A 26080-nucleotide genomic window follows, 5' to 3' on the forward strand; every position below is an offset into this window, starting at 1 on the left:
AGACTCTTCATTTGATTGTGCATACACCATGAGTCTAGCAAGGGTCATATCATTATGCAACATAGCGGTACGACATTCCTCCACCACTAAGTTGACTACTCCCGTCACAAAATAACAAATTTCATCTCTTAGATTAGACACAAGAGAAGGGGCATACCTAGACAAAGTTTAGAATTTCAAAGAGTACTCCTAAACACTCATATTGCCTTGTTTAAGATTGATAAACTCCTCCACCCTAACTTTACTCCCCTCTTGGGGAAAGTAATTACCAAGAAAAGCTTCCTTGAATTCTTCTCACTCAATAGGATCCGATTCTTCTGACCTATTATCCTTTCATTAAGTGTACCATATTTGAGAAACAGCTCTCCATTGATACGAAGCGAACTCCACCTTCTCCCTAGATGTAACTCCCGTAGCACTCACCATCTTATACACCCCATCAAGAAACTCTTGTGGATCCACCCCCACTTTAGAGCCAAGAAAGAAAGGAGGATTCATCCTTACAAAATCTCTCAACCTAGTTGTCATAGTGCTCTCCACAACCCTAGGAATCATACTCAAATTAGCTTGCATCATCACGACTCGAGATATAACAATCAAAGACTCTCTAATCTCCTATTAGACATCTCCGGAACCTCAAAACCTCCTTCCACATTAGGAATAGGATCACCTAGGGGAGGCACTTGGGCACCTTTTGCACCTTGGACTCCTTGCCCACCTTGAATAACTTTCTCAACTTGAGGGGGAACTTCCTCATTCATCCTCTCCTCTTTCAACCTTCTAGCGGTAATCCTTTTAGTATTCATCTCCTAGAAACAGAAGGAAACACATTAATAAGGATACTCATAACATTTATTCTACCACACGACGTAGCAGTAGAAAAGACGGGAAACTCTATCGTCCTATAGCCTCTCGCCCATAGATGTGTCGCGACTCACACCGATGGTCAAGACTCTACTAGACGTGACTTGGTGAGACTTCTTGATTCCTTATACTACTTACACAAACCTATGCTCTGATACAAAACTTGTGACATCCTGAATCCACACCCTAGAATTCAGGGTACAATCTCGGATCGTAACCGGCGTACTCGACCTCTCAGAGGTCTTATACAATCTCTTTAATATAATTCATCACATAAACATAGTAAAAAGTAGTGCGGAATTAAAACTTTTCACGCAACATAATATAGTCATCAAAAACTCTTTCATATAAAATAAATAGGAAATACTAAGTCTCATTCTTATCATCTTAAGACACAAGAATACTTCGGACATGGCCTATACATCAAAATACGAATATAGAAATACTTAGTCTATTACAATACTTTCAATGAAAACAGAAAAGACATATATGTCCTCGAGTCAAGTGAGGACATAATTCAACTTCTCTTGAACGATCTTCTAAGTCCAAGTCTTATCTTCCCAAAGCTCTTCACCTACCAAGAACTATATAGATGGATAAAAGCATGGAATTAGTACAACCACATGTACTAACTATGGCATTATGCATAAAAATCATGAAAATGGACTTTTATTTTTGAAATATGTATCTTTTCATTTCAAATCATATTATTATCATAATAAAAACATTAACAACTTAGAAAACACATATGGTAAAATACAACCAAAACTCACATTTTTATAACTTACTTTTCAGTAAGCTATATAGTGAATTAACTCACTGTTACAGTGAAATACTTTACCTTCTTGTTAACCCACTTCTAGCATATAATTCCCTCACTTAAAACTATCCTAAGATTCACTTAAGTCACACAAAGATAGACCACCCATGCACTCTCTCTAGATGTTCCTAATGACCCTTAAGATTACTTATAGTGAGTCACATAAACACTTACAAAGTATCATAACATCAAGGTGAGATTCTTCTACTAAAGGTTACTCTAAGTCTCACTTGAGTGAGTTGTGAAGCAACCGCCCATACAATCCCTTACACACACACTTAAGATATCCAATAGACTCCTTAGACTAGAATCATTCTCACTTAACACACCAACACATAGATGATATGATATTCTCCTTCCAAATGCTATCAAAATACCTACTTAAGTAAATCAAGAGGTTAACGTCCATGTACACAACACCAAACATCTTACCTAAATAGTTCGTAAGGCTACCTAAGGCTTAGATCATGTACACAACACCAAACATCTTCCCTAACTAGATTCATCCTAAAGACTTCCTAATAAAAGACATGAGTCACTTTAGATGAGGTACTTATTCATTTACATACTCCTTAACATAAGTCATTAGTTCATTAGTTGATTAAGACTCACAGATCACATAAAGGACATTCAAATAATGGTCTTGGACAAGACCTAGGAACTCCAGGAAACATCTTCAAAGTCTATTGTGCAATGTCTAGATAGCGTTCCAAACCACCTAAACCTCATCGACTTCTATAATGCTAATAGGTATTCCGTATGATGAGAATAGGCAATAACCGACATAGACCATGATAGCAAGACATGGAATCAAGAGTTCTATCCTACTCCAATGACGTTGTTCTACATCCCAAGGATAGAACTTAGACACATCCCAAGTAGGCATATGGTTAAGGAATATGAAGGGCTTCTTTGTATTCTAGTCTCATACTTAACTAGAACTACTTCCCTTACCATACTCACTCGGTTCTAGCCTTCTTTCTCATAGAGTAGTTCACACATAAGGTTCACATAAAAGGTTTCCATAACAAGTTCATAACCCAATCACATATACCCTACAAAAGAAGGTCCACTAGGGCTACTTCACAATGGTGACAAGAATCTCATAATGACTTTCCTAAGGATAAATATGATGCCATTCCATTCCTTTACTTTGAAGGATACCATTACGGCTTACGACTTCAACAATCTTAACCTTTCAACTAAGTCAAGGTTTTCACATAAGAGACTCTCTTAAGTTCATTAAGGTCACATGACATTTATACATTCAATACTAAGAGTTCTAACCCCTAAATCAAGACATCACATATTCATAACCATATATATCAAGCAAGGGACACAAGTCAACGAAGACAAGACACCACATACTTTACTTTTACCCATAATGCATGTCATTCTAGAAGCACCTAGAAACAACTTTAACATATTTGAGTCATCTTATATACTATCATAACATCATCAATGTAATCAACATAGACTCAATATGCCAAATATGAATAACCAAGACTCAACTCCAACACTACACATATAATGTCAAAGGCATAGTCTAACATTGTCACCTAAGACAACATGAATAGAAGAATACATATTTGACTCCATGTACATAGATATTTTCATGATTCACGTGATTAAACTACACATATAGTCAAATTAATTTAAGTAGTTGTCAACAAGGCCAAGATTATCATATTGCATAAAGTAACTGTCACATCCGGGTTTACCCCCTAGACGTAACCGGAGTCGGCGTCCTTTTCAATGACTAAGACTACCCTCTTAGTATCATGTCATTACATTCATAGGTTGAAAATGCGGAAAAATTTAAACTTTCATTATCATAACTTGGAGGTTTACGGAGACCTCTATATACACATAATATATATTCATATCGAGTATACATAACCCTTCATATAAGAAGGTTACAGAGCCTTCTACTTTTACTTCACATACATATATAAAAATATAAAAATAGTCTCAACGATTGTCTCATTTCATACCACCTAACGAATATCACAATATGGGCATAGCCCTTACATCAATTAAACAAGACCATGTATAGGTCATAAGAAAAAACAATATTCATTTAAAAAGGAAAGGAATGATAGAGTCAATAAGCTCATAACAAAATCCAAAGCTAGAGCATGGCATTGCCCTCGAAAGTTGAGGACCTACCCTACTTGAATAAAAGGAATAATCCAAGCCTTCAACAATATCGCCTCCCAAACTCTTCAACGACCAAAACCTTAAATGTTCGGGAAAAGGGAAGAAAATGGGTTTAGTACTCCAAATGTACCAAGTATGAGATCTTATGCATATACACATGCAAAATATGCCATTTTACCCCTTTAGGGACTTAATGCAAAGTCAAGTAAGTCATATCATTCAACCAACATGTTTACTATCATACAAGTAATACTTATCCCCAACATACTTGAAACCATGATTTATTACAACCCTAACATCAAGGAATAATATCACAAGAATGAATGAAACTTAAACATATCATAATAAGCAAGACAACTACTCACAAGTCCTTATCAAGCAACAGGTGCAATGACTAAGCAAAGCCCCATAACCTAACTCAATCAAGTATCCTGAACAAGAAAACATGACCGATGTCCAACTTTACATATGGCATTTAGGCTTGCATTTCATCATATCTTAGCATCATAATCCAAGGCATATTCATAAATTAACTAATCAACATATAATATCAACAATGTGCCATGGTCATTATATGTATATCATATATTATCATAACATAAACATATATAAGAACCTCCTCCTATGACTCCCCTCAAGGCTAACTAGTGCAATGTCTATGTAGAGTCCCATACCCCTACCTAGACTAAGCTAAACACCTTATATTATCCAAGTTAGAGATGAAGTCCTTTAATTCGTTTTACCATATGGGAACATCTTTCCCTAACCAATATATACCAGATGAGCTAGTGTGGAATCTGGTGTCATAAAGCCCTACACCAAAAGAAGGAGGACTATTTGCAAAGGTAGTACAAAAATATGAAACATAGCAACTACGTGGATCCACTAGCTAGCATTCCTATTGGAGCAACATAGTTCCAAAACAAGTTTATTTAGTTGGGACCCTCATTTGCGCCATGCATTATAGTCTCCAATCTCGAGAGTAATGTAGTGTTGCTACCTTCCCTATGTGGGAAAGGACACTCATCTATCTAGTTCTCTTGGTGCTAATCTAGAGTCTCCATATGAAATGTCTTTAAGCCTTTAATTATCAATCATAGCTTAAATTAGGCCATAGGGTCTACCTCTTGTATAATCATCATCATCAATAGCTCAATAAGAATTGTATGAGTATAAATCTTTTCATCACAATTCATATAAGTGAGGTTAACACATTAGCATTTCATAGCATATTAAGGCACATTGATAGTTTTCACTATCCTTATATCACATACACCTTAATAAACCTCACAAAATAGTCAAGACATTTCAATTCAACATCATACCACCCTATAATCCTAGTATAAGATATACTCCAACGTAATATCATGAATTAACAACAATTAATCACAATTAGGAAGTAAAGATAGAGATTCTAAGGCTTACTAAGTATTGGTCATTGTCTATCTTCAAAATATTACCATCAACCCATAACTCAACCCAACTTGGGGAGTAATATCATCACACAATGATAATCAATAAGATAACAAGACCAATTGCATATCTATAACACAATTCATCTTTAGATCACAACTTGATACAAGGTACATAGGCTAATTTCAAATTATAATTCATAACCTAAATAACATCTAAAGAACTAGAATGATAGGCCTATAATTCATCTTAATTTTATCATAATAGCACCATAGGATAGTAATCAAATCAACAACCAACTTAATTGAATGATCACAATACAATATAGGTCAATATCACTACCCACAATTAGGGATATAAGATCATATTTCTCAATTTAGAGAAAAACCATCAACAATTACCATAAACAAGTTGAATTACATGTTAATCTAATCAATATAACCCTAAGAGTTCAGTAACAACTCAATCCATAACTTCAATTTTTAGTTGAATGAAACCCATAAAAAACTCAACTTTTTAAAATCTATTTTGAAGGAATGATCTATTGAGAATTGAAGATTAATCCACCATTTTTCAGCCCCCAATTCACCTACCAAGCAAGGCTTCTATGGAGTATTCCAATTTGAGAGAGAAAGAAGAAAGAAGGAATAGATTTTATTTTGAGAGTTGTCTTTAGGTTAATGAGGGTTGAGGATATTTATAGTGGGACTTAATAAACTTAATTAGTCTCCCTTTAATCCCCAACTAACCCCTAAACAACTTAATTAATTAAATGAAATCATTTAAAATTTAACAGTTTACTCGACCCTAACAGACAAGACCCAGATCGACGGTCCTTCTGTGAATCGACGGACAACCCCCCTCCATCCTACACTCCGTCGTCTCTGTCAGAGACTTTGCAGGCAAAGGCTCCCTCCAATTTTTCTATGTGTGGGACGACGGTGGCATCGATGCCCCGTCGATCCACACGCGTACTATAGCCTGCACCTCGCACTCCATCGATGAGTCCAGAGGCTGTGAAGGTGAAGGGACCTTATCCACTAGACTAAGTGTGGGACGACGGTGGCATCGACGCCCCATCAATCCACACACGGGCCGTCTTCTCACTAGTCGATGCACACTACCAGGCAGTGCTGCATCAAACTACAAGTGTCCTCCTCAAGGGCCCTTGGTTGGTCCTTGGGGAGTCTTAGTCAAACGTTTAAACCATGGAACAAGTCAAACAGCTATTATCTACCATTTCTCCAATTTTTGTACATTTTCAACTCCTAAAAGTTAGTCAAAAAGATTAAGTCACACTAACATCCTTTTGAGCAAACTTCTCAGATGTTTTGGACGTTTTATTTTTAGACCTCCTAAATGACCTATATTCATTAAAAATTTACTTAGAAACAATATTTAGACTTTATGAAACCTACATTAGGATTTACAATGAGTCTTGGATTTTTAAGGTGTTACATTGCCCCCCTTAGGAACATTCGTCCCCGAATGACACTAAAATTCTTTTGAAGGAAGGAATAGACTCAAGACTAGAAGCCCAACCAATCAACAACATCAAATAACCATAAATCATGTCAATTGAACAAGGCAAATATCAAAAATCGTGTTACCACACATAAGGCTCAAAACACTTAATTATGAGGCATTTCCTTCTCACAAAAATTATGAGCTCAACATACATTACACGAGTCAATTAGCACAAAGTTCAACTGAACAACATGCTACCTATCATTTCATGAAGACTCTCCATATCAAAAAGCACAACATAACTAAAAAAAGCATAATGTGCAAAACATCACCCAAAAATCCAGAAACTTCAATTTGTAGTCATATTAATATTGTTTAAAAGAATCACTAGCCTTAATTCTCAAAAAGATTAGGGTAACGGGACTTCATGTCGGCCTTGGCCTCCCGTGTTGCACCCTCAACAGGATGATTTTTTGTAACACCAAGACCCTCAATAGGAAGAATGGACTTGGGATCACCGATACGCTTTTTCAACATAGAAACTTGGAAAGCCAATTCATTAGAAAGTTTCAATTCATAAGCAACCTTACCAACCCTTTGCAAGATTTTATAGGGACGCACATAACGAGGACTCAACTTCCCTTTCTTGCCAAATCTAACCACCACTTTCATTGGTGAAATTTTCAAATGCACTTTATCACCTTCTTCAAACTCCAAATTCATTCTCCTATGATCGGCATAAGACTTTTGCCGACTATAGGCCGTTTGAAACCGTTTCCTTAAGATATGAAACTTTTCCAAAGTTTTATAAATCAACTCGGGACCAGGAAGAAATGGCTCACCCACTTCAAACCATCTAACTGGAGACTTACACATCCTACCATACAAGGCTTCATCGGGAACCATGGAAATAGACGACTGAAAACTATTGTTGTAGCAAAACCCTATGCATATCTTAAAGGGTTTGTATCGTACGCTCCGCTTGAACATCCGTTTGGGGATGAAAAGCGGTGCTCAACTTCACCTTAGTACCTTACCCTTTTTTGAACGACCTCCAAAATATAGATGTGAATTATGTTCCCCGATCCGATATGATGGGTAACGGAATGCCATGGTGTCACACAATCTCATCTAGGAATATTTTTGCATAATCCTCCACTTAATATGAATATTTGATGGGAATAAAATGAGAGAACATAATCAATTAATCCACAACTACCCATATGGAATCATAGGACTTTTCCGCGGTAAACCTACTACAAAGTCCATATTGATGTCTTCCCAGTTCCAAGTAGGAATTTGGATCTCTTGTAGTAAGCCACCCGGCTTTAGGTGTTCGACCTTTACTTGTTGTCAATTTGTACACTTAGCGACAAACTACACTATGTTCCTTTTTAGACCTTCCCACCAATATATCTATCTTAGGTCATGGTACATTTTTGTCGACCTTGGATGATTTGAGTAGCGGGACCCATGTGCTTCTTCTAGGATCCGATCTATCAACCCATCTACATCGGGAACACATCATCTGCCTTGCTAACTTAACACGCCATCCCCCCTAACGAGAATGATTCATTCAACTTGCCGAGAACTGATTCTTTCAACTCCATTAGGTCTAAATAAAAGTGTTGTTTAGACTTCACCTAAACCTCTAAAGATGACTCAGATTTGAACTATGGCACCCCTATCCGGAAAACTCTCCAACCTCACCCCCAACCTAGCCAACCTATGTACTTCCCTTGTTAGGTCCTTTTTGGCTTCGTCAAGTTGGGATACACTACCCGTAGTCATCCGACTTAGGGAATCCGCAACTATATTAGCCTTTCCAGGGTGATAAATGTAACAACCCTAAAAATGGACATGCTAAGAAATGCTTAATGTGTCTAGAATGCTAACGATTAGACCGGGTTCACACGGATTGATGCACGTAGAACAAGACTTCGGGACCCTTGCTACATCCAAGACAACTAACTTGGGGAGTTAGTTGATCTATTAAAGTTGGGTCCAACCACGTAGGACTCTCGAATATGAAGATTTACTTGAAGGAGTCGTTACTTAACTTAAAAAGGGAAAATCTTAGATTTGGAGGGTCTAGGGGTAAAATGGTCTATTTCCAGGCTAATGGTAGTATAGTAATTACCCTAAATATAAAATTAATTATTTAATTAAGGTGGAGGGGCATTTTGAGGAGAGAGGTCCGAAATTGGGCTTTTGAGGTGAAGTCTTGCTTCACCCGGGTTCGAACCTAGGTGGAAGCAATGAATTAATTTGTTTTTAATTTAAGTTGGTAAATTAATGTAATTAATTTATATTTATTATTTATTATATGTTTTAAAAAAATCTGAATTTTAATAATTAAATAAAACCTTAATTTGACTAAGTCCTAAACTAGACTCCTAAGCCTAAGAAAACTCTTCTATCCCACGCTCATCTCTCTCTCACGTCTCCATCACTCTCACTCACGTTTTTGTATGCCAAATAACGTACAAAAATAGTAGGTAAACCAAATTTCTTCACACTTGAATAACTCACAACGAAAATTATAAACAAATAACTAATCAAACACGTTAGGCAAATAGAGGGTTTTTCCGTCAAGTTGGTGTTGAAGCTCTTGGATTTCGACGTGTGTTTGGAGGGGTTATTTGCGGAGAAAGTCGTGGTTTGAATGTAAAAAAGGAATGGTTATCTTTTCTCTTGGTTCCTTTCCCAAGTTATCCCTTAAGGATCAGAATATTCATTCCGAAAACTAGGATTGTTCCCCGTTGCATATCCCAGTCACTAGCTCCCTTTGAATTATAGGTTAGTTATGTTTGCTGGTAGATAACTAGGGATGAAACGGGTATTCGTGATGATTATTTTTTAATTTGTATGTTTGGAATTATGTGACTTATGTTTCCGAAAATGTAACTACGTGTATGTATGTGCTGTCGTGGCTATTGTTCATGGTTTAGGACTTGAAATGGCATGATAGTTATTTATATTTCATGTACACATGTTGATGTAAATGTGATGTTCATATGAGTTGAAATGTGTCTGATTTGAGGGATAATATCTTGTCTAAACGAATCCATGAAAACACACCTAAAACGTTCTAAATGCACTACGAAATTCCCCTAAGAACTAAGGTGTAACTTTATGAAAGGGTGCTGAAAAATTAAAAGAAAATTTACAGGTTCTAGTGATGAATTTCGGTCAGCAAAGAGGGTTCAAAATGTTGAAAGAAAGAATTAAATCAAGTGAGGTCATGGAGGATTGAACCCGTGACCTCATCATGTTAAAAATCATGAAAATAAAGAAGTAAAAAGAAATGTGGTGAAAGGGATTCGAACCATGGTATTGGCTGGTAACTTAAAATAAAAAAATAAGAAATGAGAGGAGTGGGGTTCGAATCCACCACCTCTAAATCAGATTTAAGGAGGAGAATAAAAGAAAAATAAAGGGGGAGGCCTGTGGGAATGAACCCACGACCTCTTCGGCAGATTAAGGAGTAGAATAAAAGAAAACTAAAGGGGGAGGTGTGTGGGAATCAAACTCACGACCTCTTAGGCAGATTAAAGTGGTGAATAAAATAAAAATAAATGGGGAGGCGTGAGGGAATCGAACCCACGACCTGTTAGGCACATTTAAGAAGGAGAATCAAATAAAAATAAAGAGAGGTTGTGGGTGTTTGATCCGACAACCTCATAGTCAACTCGAAATAGACAAGGAGAAATAGATTAAAAAAATAAAATAAAAGGGGTTGTGGGGGTGATCCCACAACCCCTCGTCCATGTAAGAGGTAATTTAAAGGAGAAAAATAAAGAGGAAACATTGATGTTGGGGCTCGATCTAGGGTCCCAATGTCATGTGGACCAAAATACAATAAATGAAAAAAATCTAAGTGTTGTCTAAGGGATTCGAAGTTGGGTTCCCTTGCCCAAATTCCGTATAGATCCATAAGTCATACGTAAATTAAATCTTCAAGAATAATGTTGCCTACTTAGATCAAAATCGAGATATTGGCATACATACAAGATGCATAAGTCTTGTACTTCATAATCTTAGGAAGATATGAATTACTTAAATGAACTATGAATGAAGCCTCATTGCTTGTATGTATAGACCCATAAGTCTAGCATACGTTTAAAAATAAGTGAACCTAAGATGTATGTATGAAATGATGTAAGCCTAGAAGGGTTAAAAGTACGAGTGTAAAACACACTAAATGGACAAGTGCATTGGCATACGATGAAATGATTATTATGTAATGAAATGATGAAACCCTAGAAGGGTTAAGTAAGAGTGTGAAACACACAAATGGCCAAGTGCATTGGCATATGATGAAATGAACATTCACGTAAAAAGGGGTGAGTAATTATAAGAGCAAATGTGCTAATATTGATGAATAGGGTGACACCATGATATGAGGCTAATGTAAAAGATGAGAGTAATCTCAAATGAGCCTAAGTAAATGTTACCAAAATGTACTCACCTATGAGAGTGTAAAGTTAATGAAGGGACTAGTCTCTATGAACACTATAATAAAAGTATTGAGATTAACATACTTAATACTAAGGATGAGATGATAAATCATCTATTGAGCTATGATGTCCTCATTCTAGAAACCAACTTCCATGACGTATGAGTTGAATGTAATGGAACTTTATACAGAGCTTCGATAGACTAGCTATGAGCGGTGATGCCTTCTATCAGGAAGGGCAGAGGTTCACATAACTCTCATGAGATGAGACTGTCCGACATGACGGGTATGGGTCTCCTTATATCTCCTAGTCTTCGAACTTATACTGCCAATATTGGGATCTGGCGGGATTCAATTCGCATGTACGCCAGCATGTTTTGGATCACTTTGGCCGGTGATTCCACTTTTTTTGGTGTGGGGTTTCATGACACTGGATTTTATGATGCTCACATGATCTATGTCGGTTAAAGTTAAAGTTCCCAATGAATGAATGAGGCCAGCCTCAAATTATGCACATAATGAAACGAATAATACCAAAGGTGTTAGGATAGGATAATCAAGAGGTGAGTTAGACTCAAGTAATGACATTAGGTCATTATTTGTCATTGCACAACGAACCCGATGAAAGCCTTAAACTACATCCTAGGTATAGCTGGTATTTACACAGGCCCATGAATGAAATGAAATAAAGTACATATGAATGAACCAAGCAGACTCTGTGTTTGCTAAAGCAGACTCCCTAGTGGAGGTCCCATATGTTGAGCCCTCATTTTGGAAAGTCTTAATATCAAGTCCATGATTCCAAGGTCTCATGGCATACAAATAAATGATATGAACAACGTTATATGATATATGAGTTATGATATGTGCTATGTGTATGCTTTTGTATGTTATGTGCAAAATGTTAGGTATGATGATGCATGTTACTCTAATGGCATAACTTTCCTAATCCAAATTTGGAAAGCTCACTCACTTTCCTAATCTCAATATGGCAAGTCCACTGACTTCAACTTCTACAATCATGTTGTTAGGAAAGAGCTATTCTTAATCATGAATGTCCTTGGTGTGTGCTTTCATATACCCTTACTTAGTACAAGTGTGTACTAACCCCATACAACTCTACAATTTTAGGTGTAGGCACAGGTGGACGGTACAACTATAGGTTGACGCTGAAACTATCCGGACGTGAAGCATTCATTCGGACTTAGTAGGACCTTATCCGGACGTGAAGCATTCATTCGGACTTAGTAGGCCTTCATGCCTTCGAGGATGCTTTCCCATGATATTCTAGCTTAGTTATAGGATTGAGCTAGTGGAGTATGTTCCACTAGCATTTGTTTCCGCTTTTGTTCAGACATTGTAATTATTCCATTTTGGCAAGTATACATTTATTGCTATATTAAACAATTACTTTCATTGATGATCTTAATGTTAGATGGTTGATGGTGAACAATTATGAATCTTATAGCATGATTAGTATGTTGTTAAGACACAAAAAGTATCAAATTTTTCCGCTAAAATAAACCTAGACGAAGTAAGAATGACGTAAGTAGGCTTATCTGGGACCTCTGAGACGTCAACAATGCCGGTCTCGTCTGGGGTCTAGACTCGGGTTATGACAATAAAGAACACTCATATCATAATATTTCAACAACTCTAAACACCTTATTTGTCAGAGATTCAACTCCTCTTGGGTAAACACATATTGGAGACTCTTATTATCCGTAAAAACATCAACATGAACCCCATACAAGTAATGTCTCAAATTTTCAAAGCAAACACCATGACTGCAAATTCAAGGTCATGAGTGGGATAGTTTCTCTCTTGTGCCTTTAGTTGCCTAGAGGAATAAGCTATCACCTTCTCGTGTTGCATAAGCACACACCCCAATTCCACTTAAGATGCGTCACAATACACCGCAAAACCCTTCGTACCTCCGGTAAGGTCAACCCAGAGCGGAAGTAAGACTATCTTTCCACAATTGGAAGGTCTTCTCACATGCCTCCAACCACTTAAACTTTTTACTCTTTTGGGTAAAAGTAGTCAAAAGAGACACAATGGACGCAAAACCATCCACGAACCTCAAATAATAACCCGCTAAACCCAAGAAACTCCTAATGTCATCGGAGTCAATTGTCTAGGCCAGTTTTTCACCTCTTCCATTGACCTTAGGTCTACCTCAACTCCCTCACTAGAGATGATGTTCCTAAGAAAAGTTACCGACCTCAACTAAAACTCACACTTACTCTCTTTTGAATACAATTGATGTTCTTTAAGTGTTTGCAATACTACCCTCAAATGACCCATATGATCATCCTCGTTCTTCGAATATACCAAGATATCGTCAATAAAGACAATGACAAACAAATCTAGGTAATTTTGAAATACTTTATTCATTAGGTCCATAAATGTCGCCAGAGCATTAGTGAGACCGGAACACATGACCAAGAACTCATAATGCCCATACCTAGTCCCAAAGGTCTTCTTTTGTACATATTCCTCTCTAACCCTAAGTTGATGATACCACCACCTCAAGTCTATCTTTGAAAAGTAACTCGCCCCTTGGAGTTGGTCAAATAAGTCATTAATCTGAGGGAGAGGGTACTTATTCTTAATGGTTACCTTGTTGAGTTGGAGGTAATCAATACACATTCTCAAGGACCCATCTTTATTCTTCACAAGTAAAACGGCAGCATCCCACAGAGAAATACTAGGCCTTATAAAACCCTTATCTAGTAAATCCTTGGTTGAGCCTTCAACTCTTTCAACTCGGCCGGAGCCATCTGATAAGGAGGAATTGATATTGTATTTGGATCCAAAAGCAAATCAATGCCAAAGTCAATTTCTTGTTCGGGACAAACGCCTGGAAGGTCATTAGGGAAGACCTATGGAAACTCACTAACTACGGGTACCGACTCAATGACAGGATTTTTGGATTCTTGATCTTGGACTCTTACTAAACGATAAAGACAACCTTTTGAGATTATTTTTCATGCTTTTAGACAAGAAATAATACAACCTCTAGGAATAGAATTTCCCCCTTCCACTCAACAACGGGTTCATTTGGGAAGTTAAACCTCACCACTCTTGTCCTACAATCAATGGACGCAAAACACGCATGCAACCAATCCATACCTAATATAATATCAAAGTCAAGCATATCGAGTTCTACTATATAAACATAAGAAACTCTATTGGGCAACATTATAGGAAAACTTTTATACACCCTTTTTGCAACAACCGACTCCCCCCCAGAGTAGACACTATAAAAGGTTCATGCAAAATATCGGGTAAAATTTCAAACTTATTAGCTACTAGATGTGTAACAAATTATAAAGTAGCGCCGCGATCAAGTAAGGCATATAAATCGAGAGAGAAAACTTTCAACATAATGATCAGCACATAGGGAGAGGTCTCTTGCTCACCCCTAGAGCGGAGAGCATAGAAGCGCTTCTTGTTTGGAGCATCACTAGAACCACGTGCTTGAGCTCGGCCACTACCCTTGTCTTCACTCTTCAATTTTTTACAATATCTCATCTTGTGACCACTCTTGCCACAACTAAATGAATTATCCGTCCCCTTAAAGAAATCCACATAGTGCTTTTTACCACACATTACACAAGTTGGCTTCTCATTTGGTGAATTTGTACCTTTTTTCTTCATGAATTTAGGGTTAGACACCGTATCACCACTAGCTCTTGTGAATTTGGAACGGACTTTATTAGAAACCTGCTTCTTACATTTAGCCTTGTCTTGTATCTCAAGCCTATTCTTTCAAGAACCTCATTTTTTGAATAACCTCCATCAAATAACCTAGCTTTCTTAGCATCTCTACTTTTTTGCTTAGCCCTTGCCTCCTCAACCCTTCTTGCATAAACCATAAGACGAGAAATATTCATGATGTCATGTAGCATGGCCGATTGGCACTCCTCTTGTAAGTCCTTCACAACCCCGTCACAAAACGGCTCCTTTGGTATCTAGGATAGGATACCAAAGAAGGAGCATATTTGGACAACTTAATGAATTCCAAAGATTACTCATGGACACTCTTCCCTCGTTGAAAAAGATTGATGAACTGCGTCACTTTCTTCTCCCTTATCTCTCTAGGGAAGAACCGATCTAGAAAATCCACCTTAAAGATCTCCCAAGTCACTGGACCACCCCTCAAAGGCCTATTATACCTCCATTGCAAATACCAAGTTTGAGCCACATCCTTGAGTTGATATGTGTTCAACTCAGCCTTCTCACTTGAAGACACCCCCATAGCATATAGTATCTAGTAGACCTCATCAATGAATTCTTGGGGGTCTTCGTCAACCTTAGACCGATATAAAGTAGGAGGGTTCATTCGAGAGAAGTCCCTTAGACGGGAAGCCATAGTAGTGACTTGTTGATGAGGATGGGAAGCAATATCCTGATTGGCTTGGGCCGTCATAGCTTGGGCTTGAACCGTCGCAGCTTCTGCTTGAGTAGTCATGGCTTGATCCATTTGAGAAAGTATAGCCCTCATCTCCGCCTCCGTCATAGGTGGAGGGTTTATCGGGGCTTGATCAACATTAGCATTTTCCTCAAGTGGAGGAACTTACTCATCATGGGGGAAGAGCTCCCGCATTAGAAACTTCCTCCTGAAGTCTTCAAGCCGCATTCCTTCGAGTGTTCATGCTTCCTATAAGAAGTATAATAGGATTAGATGATGAAGCACACCATAAGTATACTCTATTGTCACGACATAAGATTTCCAAGAAAGAGAGCGATTTCTAAGCATCATATAGGTTCCTACTTATAAGTGTGGCATGTTTCACAATTATGAATAAAAACCTACATAGATGTGGTAGAGAGAGAGACATAATTCAAAGATATCAAACCTCATGCTATAATATCAAGTTTGTCACATCTTGGTTTACCCCCTAGATGTAACCGGCGGCGTCGTCCTTTTCAATGACTAAGACTAGCCTCTTAGTCTCATATCATTACATTCATAGGTTGAAAATGCGGAAAAATTTAAAACTTTCATTATCACTACTTGGAGGTTTACTTAGACCTCTACATACACATAATATATTTTGATATCGAGTATACATAGACCCTTCATATAGAAAGGTTATATAGACTTCTACTTTTATTGCACATACATATAAAGAAATATAGAAATAGTCTCAATGATTGCCTCATCTCATACCATCTAAACGAATATCACAATATGGGCATAGCCCTTATATCAATTCAACAAGACCATCTATAGGTCATACGAAAGTACAATATTCAATTAAAAAGGAAAGGAATGATAGAGTCAATAAGATCATAACCAAATCCAAAGCTAGAGGCTGGCATTGCCATTGATAGTCGAGGACCTACCCTACTTGGATGAAAGGAAGAATCCAAGACTTCAACAATGTCGCCTCCCAAACTCTTCAACGACCAAAAACTAAAATGTTTGGGAAAAGGGAAGAAAATGGGGTTAGTACTCCACATATACTAAGTATGAGATCTTATGCATATGCACAAGTAAACCATGCTAAAAGGGACTTTTTAGTCAAAATATGCCATTTTACCCCTTTAAGGACTTAATGCAAAGTCAAGTAAGTTATATCATTCAACCAACATGCTTACTATCATACAAGTAATACTTATCCCCAACATAGTTTAAACCATGATTTATTACAACCCTAACATCAAGGAATAATATGACAAGAATGAATGAAAGTTAAATATATCATAATAAGCAAGACAACAACTCACAGGTCCTTATCAAGTCAACAAATGCAATGACCAAGCAAAGCCCCATAACCTAACTCAATCAAGTATCCTGAAAAAGAAAACATGACCAATGTCAAACTTTACATATCGTGGCATTTAGGCTTGCATTTCATCATATCTTAGCATTGTAATCCAAGGCATATTCATAAATGAACTAATTAACATATAATATCAACAATGTGCCATGGTCATTATATATATATATATATATATCATATATTATCATAACATAAACATATATAAGAACCTCCTCCTAAGACTCCCCTCAAGACTAACTAGTGCAATGTCTAGATAGAGTCCCATACCCCTACCTAGACTAAGCAAGACCCTTAGGTTATCCAAGTTAGAGTTCAAGTCCTTAAATTCGTTTTACCTTCTTGGGAACATCTTCCCCTAACCGACATAGACCACATGAGCTAGTGTGGAATCCGGTGTCATATAACCCTACACCGAAAGAAGGCGGACTACTTGCAAAGGTATTACCAAATCATAAAATATAACAACTACATGGATTCACTAGCTAGTATTCCTATGGGAGCTCCATAGTTCAAAAACTAGGAGATTTAGTTGGGACCCTCTATATGCGCCGTGCATTATAGTCTCGAATCTCAAGAGTATTTTAGTGTTCCTACCTTCCCTATGTGGGAAAGGACACTTCTCCATCTAGTTCACTAGGTGCTAAGCTAGATTCCCTTTTTGAAATGTATTTAAGCCTTTATTTATCAATCATAACTTAATTTAGGCCATAGGTTCTACCCCTTGTATAATAATCATCATCAATAGCTCAATAAGAATTGTATGAGTATAAGTCCTTTCATCACAATTCATATAAGTGAGGTTAACAAATTAGCATTTCATAGCATATTAAGGCACATTGACACTTTTCATTATCCTTATATCACATACACCTTAATCAACCTCACAAAATAGTCAAGGCATTTCAATTCAACATCATACCACCCTATAATCCTAGTATAAGGTATACTCCAACGTAATATCATGAATTAACAACAATTAATCACAATTAGGAAGTAAAGATAGAGATTCTAAGGCTTATCAAGTATTGGTCATTGTCTATCATCAAGGTCTTACCATCAAACCATAACTCAACCCAACTTGGGGAGTAACATCATCACACAATTATAACCAATAAGATAACAAGGCCAATTGCATCTCTATAAGACAATTCATCTTTAGATCACAACTTGATACAAGGTACATAGGTTAATTTCACATTATAATTCATAACCTAAATCACATCTCAAGAACTAGCATGATAGGCCTATAATACGTCTTAATTTTATCATAATAGCACCATAGAATAGTAATCAAATCAACATCCAACTCAATTGAATGATCACAATACAATATAGGTCAAGATCACTACCTACAGTTAGGGATATTGGATCATATTCCTCTATTTAGAGCCAAACCATCAACAATTACCATAAACAAGTTGAATTACATGTTAATCAAATAAATATAACCCTCAGAGTTCATTAACAACTCAATCCATAACTTCAATTTCGTAATTGAATGAAACCCATAAATAAACTGAACTTTTTAAAATCTATTTTGAAGGAACCTTTTGAGGAAAGAATTTCAATGGTGAATAGAACCCATACCTTAATGATCTATTCATAATTGAAGATGAATCCACCATTTTCAGCCCCCAATTCACCTACCAACCTAGGCTTCTATGGAGTCTTCCAATTTGAGAGAGAAAGAAGAAAGAATGAAGAGATTTTATTTTGAGAGTTGTCTTTAGGTTAATGGGGGTTGAGGGTATTTATAGTGGGACTTAATCAACTTAATTGGTCTCCCTTTAATCCTCAACTAACCCCTAAACCACTTAATTAATTAAATGAAATCATTTAAAATTTAACAACTAAAATCGACCCTCACAGACGAGACCCCGATCGATGGTCCGTCTATGAGTCGACGGACAAACCCCCAACAGTCCTGCACTCTATCATCTTGGTCTGTTACATTGCAGGCGAATGCTCCTTCCAATCTGTCTAAGTGTGGGACGACGGTGGCCTCGACGCCCTGTAGATCCAGACATGGATTGTAGCCTGCACCTCTGCACTCTGTCGATGAGTCCAGACACTGTGCAGGTGAAGGGACCTTATCCACTAGACTAAGTCTTGAATGACGGTGGCATTGACGTCCGTCGATCCACACACGGTCTGTCTTTTGTCCCGTCGATGCACACTGCCAGGCAGTGTTGCATCAAATTACAAGGTCCTCCTCAAAGACCCTTGGTTGGTCCTTGGGGATTCATACACAGACATTTCAACCATGGAACAAATCAAACACTTATTAGCTACCTTTCCTCCAATTTTCGTACATTTCCCACTCCTAAAAGTTAGTCAAAAAGGCTAAGGCGCACTAACATCCCTGTGAACCAACTTCCCAGACGTTTTGGACTTTTTTATTCTTAAACTTCCTATATGACATATATTCATTAAAAATGGACTTATAAACAGTGTTTATAATTTACGACACCTATGTTAGGCTTTACAATGAGTCTTGGATTTTAAAGGTGTTACAGTAACGCCGACAAGGCAACATCACTTGCAAATAAAGCACATAACACCATCACCATAAGTGGACAATACCAATTATAATAGAATCGAAGTATAAATAGCATAAAATAAAGGAAATAGGGAAGCATACCCCCACATCATCCTCCACACTACAATATAAAGTCAATTTACTTAATTCGATGATACAAGACCCTTATCCAAGGTCATAGCCAACAATTCAACTTAAAATTACAATAATCAATGAACTAGGTCAATTCAATGCAAATTCATCAATATAATACAACCTAGATATCAAGTTACTACAATTATTACATCAATGAATAGCAAACATAAAACTAGATAAGAATTCATCAATGTTAGATCACTATCAAGTAACCCATAACATAGTAAAAATCAAGGGTTCATCCAATTCATGGGTTCATAGGTAATTTAGACTAAAACAATCAATAAAATATCAATTAAATCATCATTAAATTTTTAGAAATCATTTATGCAAAAGCCCATGGTAGAATCATGAAATTGGGCAATTAAACTTTGGAAACTTGGAAATCATCTTTAGAATTGGGGCTCCTTGATGAAGAGAGTTTCAAGGATCAACATACATACCTCAATTATGATAATTTTCACTTTGATGAATAATTTCCACTCGAAACATCACCTCCAAGTTGTTCCTTGATTTGGACTTCAATGGAGACTTTGGGATTTCTTAAGGGATTTTGGGGATTTGATTTTGAACAATTAAGTCTTCAATGTGTTTAATACTTATATACACATTTAAAATACCCAATATACACCTTAGGAACAACCAAAGTCTATTTTGGAAGTGGGGTGAATTTACAAATTCACCCCTAGCTTGGCAGTGAAATTGCACACAGGGACACGACCATTGACGTTGGACAGTCAACGGACCGTTTGTCCACAAACGGACCATCTTGTCCATCCGTTGGTTGGTTCAGAGACTTTTATAGGTCCTCCTTCCTCCAAAGAATAAGTCTACACTGAGTCCACCCATCAAGGGGGATTCGATTGGCCCACGAGCCGTCTATGCCTCCGTCGTTTTTGGCTGCTTGGGACAGTCTTGATATTGAGTTTGGGTCCTTCCTGAAGGACCCTTGGATGGTCCTTTGGGGATAATTTTCCAGATGTTTCCAACTCAAATACGATTTTATATGAGTTTAACACCTCTCACATAAATTTAATAAAAAACGAACACGTAAAACTCGACGAAACATGCCTAGACAAACAAGGTCATTTCAAGGTACATGTTTCGAACATCATGGACATTCTTGGATGTTTGACCTCCAAACTCCACAAAACTCGACACACTGACTATACATGATATGATAAATCATTTATAGACCTTAAAAACTCATTAATCACACAATAGCACATAAAACCACATATGAGGCACATAGGTGACTTAGTCGTCGAATGTCTTAGTCGTCCCTTGAAATTTGACTTCCAATGCACCTAAAACTTTAACTACTGCGTCTATACATTATATTATACCTATTTAGGAATTTATACAATCAATACCAACATGTTAGGCTCTAGTTCACGTAAGTCATTTTTGGGGTCTTACAGTTTGTTAGGGTCCAAGTTCCTGCACATTTTAATTTCATTTCATTAAACATAAATTAAGGGGTTTAGGGGTTATTTAAAGATTAATGGAATATTAATTAACTAATTTAATCCACCATATAAAGACCCAACCCTCATTATATTAAACACAACTCTAAAAAAATAAATCCTCTTCCTTCTCTTTTCTTTCTCTCTCTATTTGGAAGCCACCATTGAAGACAAGCTACGGGGGAGGTTTTGAGGGATGCAAAGAGACGAATTCACCATCAATTATTCATCAATTAACAAGGTATGGGATATAATTCACCTTTAAGACTCTTTCCTCAAAGGGTTACTTCAAAATGGATTTCAAAAGTTGGGTTTTCAAGTGGGTTTCACTCAATTACGAATTTGATGATATGAACTGAGTTTTTTATGATTTATTTAGGATATAATGGATATATTAACAATTAATTTAACTTGATTATATTAATTTGTGATTACCTTAATTAACGAGCATGATCCTTAACCATTAACCCTAGGTTGATCTGATATAAATTGGGTTGTGATTGATTGAATTGTCTTGATTATGGGTTAAATCACTATTACATGACGTTGTTACACTAATCATTAACAAATTGGAATGAATTGTTGTCTTTCATGCTAATCTTGAGAAGTGACCTAGGTTATGGAAATTTTCCTAACTAATCTTATTTTAAGCATTGATTTGGTATTGAATTATTGTGTAGTGACTCTTCTAGTATTATTATCATGTTGATTTTTGAATTATGATGTGGAACATATAAATTGGATTTAATTGAGGGTTTATGGTAAGGCCTAAACGATGAACTATTAAGGAGAACTGGTAAGTCTTAGAATCTCTATCTTTACTTCCAATTGTGATTAATTGTTGTTAAGTCATGATGTTATATTGGAGTATGCCTTGTATTAGGATATATAGGGTGGAATGATGTCGGATTGAAATGTATTTACTATGTTGTGAGGTTTATTAAAGTGTATGTGATATAAGGATGGTGATGACTATCAATGTGCCTTGTTATGCTATGATATTCTAACGTGTTAACCTCACTTTTATGAATTGTGATGAAAGGACTATACTCATTCAATTCTTATTGAGCTATTGATGATGATGATTATACAAGGGGTAGAACCTATTATCTAAACTAATCTATAATTGATAATTAAAGTCTTAAACACATTTCAATAAAGGGACTTAGCTTAGTACCTAGTGAACTTGACCATGGGAGGTGATGACTTCCCATAGAGGAAAATTCTCCATATAGTTCTACATGAGATGTTGACTTCCTGAAGAGGAATACTCATCCAATATATTCCCATTACAGGATAACCCAATTACCAAGTGGTATCAAGAGGGAATATACTATTTCTTAGTTCATGAACTATGTTGCCCTCATAGGAAGACTAACTTGTGGATCCACCTTGAAAGCTATGTTTATGTTTTGTTTTACTTTGGCCAGTTTACCACCATTCATCGATGTAAGGTTTTACAACACCGGATTCCACACTTAGCTCTTGTGGTCTATGTCGGTTAAGGCAAGTGTTCCCTAAATTAAACTAAATTAATGGAGTATACACTAACTAAGATGACTTGAGAGGTTTAACTTAGCCTAGGTAGGGGTATATGACTCTACTTATGCCTTGCACTAGTTGACCTTGATCGAAGCTTTAGGAAGTTGATATTATTTATGTATATGATAATAATGTATATGGTGATAACATGTTGATGCTACAATAACATGATATTATATGGTGATGATTATCCTCTTGAACATGAAATTGGGTTGTACTATTAAAGTATGATGTTATGTGTCATTACAGGTTATGTTATGTGAAGTTGGAAATTGGTTATGGTTTCTTGTTGAGGTTACTTGATTGAGTAAGGTTATGGGGCTTTGTTTGGTCATTGCACTAGTTGACTCAATGAGGATTCATAAGTAGTTTTCTTGCTTATTATGATATGATTAATTCTTATTCATACTTGTGCTGTTATTCCCTATCATAGGGTTGTAGTAAATTATGGGTTCAAGTATGTAGGGATACATATTACTTGTTTGAGTTAGTAAGCATGTTTGGTTAATTAGTATGAATTTCTTGATTATACATGAGACTTTTAAAAGGGTAAAATGGCATGTTTTGACTAAATGTCCCTTTTTAGCATGTTTTGCTATTATATGTGCATATGGTCTCATACTTAGTCCAAGTGGCGTACTAACCCCATTTTCTTCCTTTTTCCCAAACATTTTAGGTTTCGTACGTTGAAGGCTCATTCAAGACGACTTGAAGAAGGCTTGGATATTCTCTATCATCCAAGTGGGTAGGTCTTCACTTTCCGATGGCGGTGCCAATATCTTGCTTATGAAGTTTCATTGTTTCTCTATGACTTTTATGTTCATTCCACTTTCATTTGAGTACGACTTGCATAATCCTATATGTGGCTTTTTTACATTTATGTAGGGCTATGGCCAAATTGCTATGATCTTTAGATGGTATGAGATGAGACAATCCTTAAGACTATCTTCTAACTTATGTATATATTTATGTGAAATAAAAGTAGAAGGCTATGTAACCTTCCTATACGAAGGGTCTATGTATGCTCGGTATATATATATTATGTGTTTTTAGAGGTCTATATAAACCTCCAAATAGAAGTAGTAAAAGTTTAATTTTTTTTGCTAAATTCGACTTATGAATGTGACGATGTGAGCTATGAGACTAGTCCTAGTCCTCAAAGAGGGAGACGACGCTGATTACACGTAGGGGGTAAGCCCGTATGTGATGCCTCAGAGGTGTGTATATGTAAATATTGGTCATCATGATCACCTAAGAGCAACAACATTTATGTTGAGTAAACCACCCTTCAAGGATTACAACACTTATACTATATCCCTTAAGTCATGAACAACTCACATATAGATCATAAGGACTATAGACCACACACCCACATAACATCATAGGAGACAAGAACATGTTCAACATTTGAATAAAAGACTCCTAACATGCATAAGATCACACATTCATATAGTGTTACACAGGTAGGGGACATTCTACAATAGTATTCATCACAATCACACATGTATACCATACCTTACCCTGATATCATGATTCACATTATCAATATATCTAGATCATAATGCTAGAATTGAGGACTACACAGAAACTTCATAATCATGATAATCATCCTATCAATCCACTTTACATCTATTGCCTTCAAGGCCATGATCACAACATGTATAGATAGACATGAATGTAAACACTGCCATCACAAGTGAAATAAGGTTAACTTACAAATACTCCAAGCCATGATCATAATACACCAATCATCAACAATTCACAATAAATTGATACAGATAGAAATAGCATTAGAAAATGCATCATAATCTAATCACAATTCAATTAACATCTAATCAAGATCACAAGACCCACATTATAGGCTAAATTGAGAAATTAAGAAGATCATGGGTTCTTCAATAATTCCATAGGAAAAAAGTGTTCAACATTTATTAATCATTAGAATGACTTAGAAGATCGTTTGACAAGGAACCCATGCTTAGATTGAAAATTAGGAAATTTGATCATAGAACTCTTTGGAAAATCTTTGATAGAACTCTTTGGATGAAAGGTTATCCAAGTATCAAGGGTTACCATACCTTAATAGAAGAAAATCCCACGAAATTTATAGAAAGCACTTAAAAATTCATCAGTTAGCTTGAGCTTGATTTTGGCGTCCAATGGAGTATTGAGAGAATTCTGGAAGAGGAGAGTTTTTGATATTTGATTTCTCATAAGGTATTGGTGTTTTGCCTTGGGAAAGAGGGTAAAAATGACTTAAACCCATTTATAACCGACCACCAAAGTACCCAAAACACCCCATACTTATTTGGACTTTTAAACATGTCCAACTTGAATTTTAAACGACGCAACCGAATTGGGGATATGGTTGCGCAACGCAGAGGTAACTCCCTGTTTTACTTCACAAATTAATATTGATACAGTGAGCCTCGTGACTGTCTCACAACGCGGAGGCAAATTGAGTGCTGACGACGCGTAGTGGTTTCCAGATCTTGGTTCTGCACGATGCCTTGGCAGCTTCTTGGACAACGCTTTGGGTCATCCTTAAGAACCCTTAGGTTTGTTGTCAGGGAGTCCTATCCGAATGTTTTTACCCTAAACGTGTTTATTAAGATACTAGGTTCACCTCTACTATTTGTAGACACCAAAAAACACATAAAACATGGCAAACATACAGGGACACACTAGCACAAAAACGACTAGTTTCTGGACATCTTCGTTGTTCTTTGACGTTTGACCGCAAACCTCATCAACCAACCATTACAAGTTATGACACAACTTATAAACAAGTTATTAACTCTTATGGAAAATGTGAGGCTTTAGATTATCCTAGCTCATTTTGAGGGTCCTAACAAAGTAAAAAAATTGAGGTTTTTTCATATATATATATATATATAGAGGTTTTTTCATATTTTTCAAATATTTATGAAATTAAATTTTATTTTTTTCTTGAAAACCATTAGTTTCGATATTTTAAAGTCATTGGTGCAAGTCTATTTTTTTAGGTGTTCTTATATTTTCTTTATATTTTTCTTGTTTCTATATTTTTCGGGAATTTGAAAACCATTATTTTATATTTGAAAAGTAGTGGTCCAAGCCTATTTTTTTTTGAGGTGTGTTTTATACTTTGCTTGATTTTTTAATTTTCCAGAAAAATATGATAAAAAGTTGTACTTTTTTTAAACCAATATTTTTGACATTCTTGTGTATCACACATCGCGTTGCCCCTCGCAATTCACAAAGTATAACTGTAACGACCTGTTTAGTCGTTTTGAGCAGCAGATTTTATTTCTGGAAAAACTGTGTGAGTCGACGGAACCCACGACGGACCGTCATGGGCACGACGGGCCGTCGAGGGTGTCTCGTTCCAAAAGACTTGGACTTCTGAAATTTGGGTACTGAAATCGACTCTCTGAACTT

This window comes from Solanum pennellii, chromosome 4 (genome assembly GCF_001406875.1).
Source record: "Solanum pennellii chromosome 4, SPENNV200".
NCBI classification, from domain to species: domain Eukaryota; kingdom Viridiplantae; phylum Streptophyta; class Magnoliopsida; order Solanales; family Solanaceae; genus Solanum; species Solanum pennellii.